Source organism: Echinops telfairi, unplaced genomic scaffold (assembly GCF_000313985.2).
Source record: "Echinops telfairi isolate 266 unplaced genomic scaffold, ASM31398v2 ScPeMD7_7417;HRSCAF=8455, whole genome shotgun sequence".
Classification (NCBI taxonomy): Eukaryota; Metazoa; Chordata; class Mammalia; order Afrosoricida; family Tenrecidae; genus Echinops; species Echinops telfairi.
The window spans coordinates 6,790-7,764 of NW_022111317.1; positions in this window are offsets into that span (position 1 = coordinate 6,790).

Sequence of the window (975 nt, forward strand, 5' to 3'; positions counted from 1 at the left end):
TGTGTAAAGACACAGTGTGTGTCACTCTGGTGCGTGTGTTGAGAGACATGAGGTCTTAGCTCACACGTATGTGAGAGGTGTGGTGGTTGTCTTCCCTTGTGCGTGCGCACGTGCGTGCAGGTGAGTGTGTGTGAGATGGGAGAGAGAAGGATGGGGTGTATTTGTGCATGTGCGGTACAGTTCTATCTTCTCATCTGTTTGTATGAAACACAGCATCTACATCCCGAAGTGTGTGAGACATGGTATATCTTCTGTGTGTGTGTGTGTCTTTCTCCTCGATGGGCGTGTGAGAAAGACAAGCTGCATTTCCCCCACGTGTTGCCAGACATTTAACTTGTGTGTGTGAAGTACAGTATCTGTCTTCCCATGGACGTGTAAGTGTGCGAGACAGCGGTATGGAGCCTATCTCCCCATGGTGTGTGTGTGTGTGTGTGTGTGCGCGCGCACGCGCATGTCAGAGAATGAAAGAGACAGATATGGTGTCTGTCTCTGGGTGTGTGAGACATGGTATCCGTCTCCTCCATCACCATGTGTGAGAAACACGGCGTCTGTCCCTCCTATGTGTGCATCTGTGTGTCACACACAGTTTCTGTTTTCTTCTGAGTGTGAGAGAGGGCCCTGTCTCTCCCGTGGGTGAGACACGGTGTCCCTCCCCAAGGAAGCATGATGAGAGGGGCGTCTGCCCCTGCGTGCGTGAGGGATGTGCGTCTGTGCGTGGGTCTCAATGTAACTCTGGAACGAGCACCCCCCCCACCCCAGGCCTGCTGACGCCGTGATGTGAGGGCGTCAACAAAGATTCGATAGACTAGGCTCCAGACCTTCCAGGCCTCTTGGCGTCAAACCGGTTCTGACTGGAGTGGAATCCCTCTGGCCCTGAGCAGAGCCGCCCAAGGGTGCTGACGGCGCCAGGCCTTTCCGCTGACGTTGAGCCGCCAACCGCCGAGGAGCAGCCTGACGTGGAACCGTTTGTGCGGC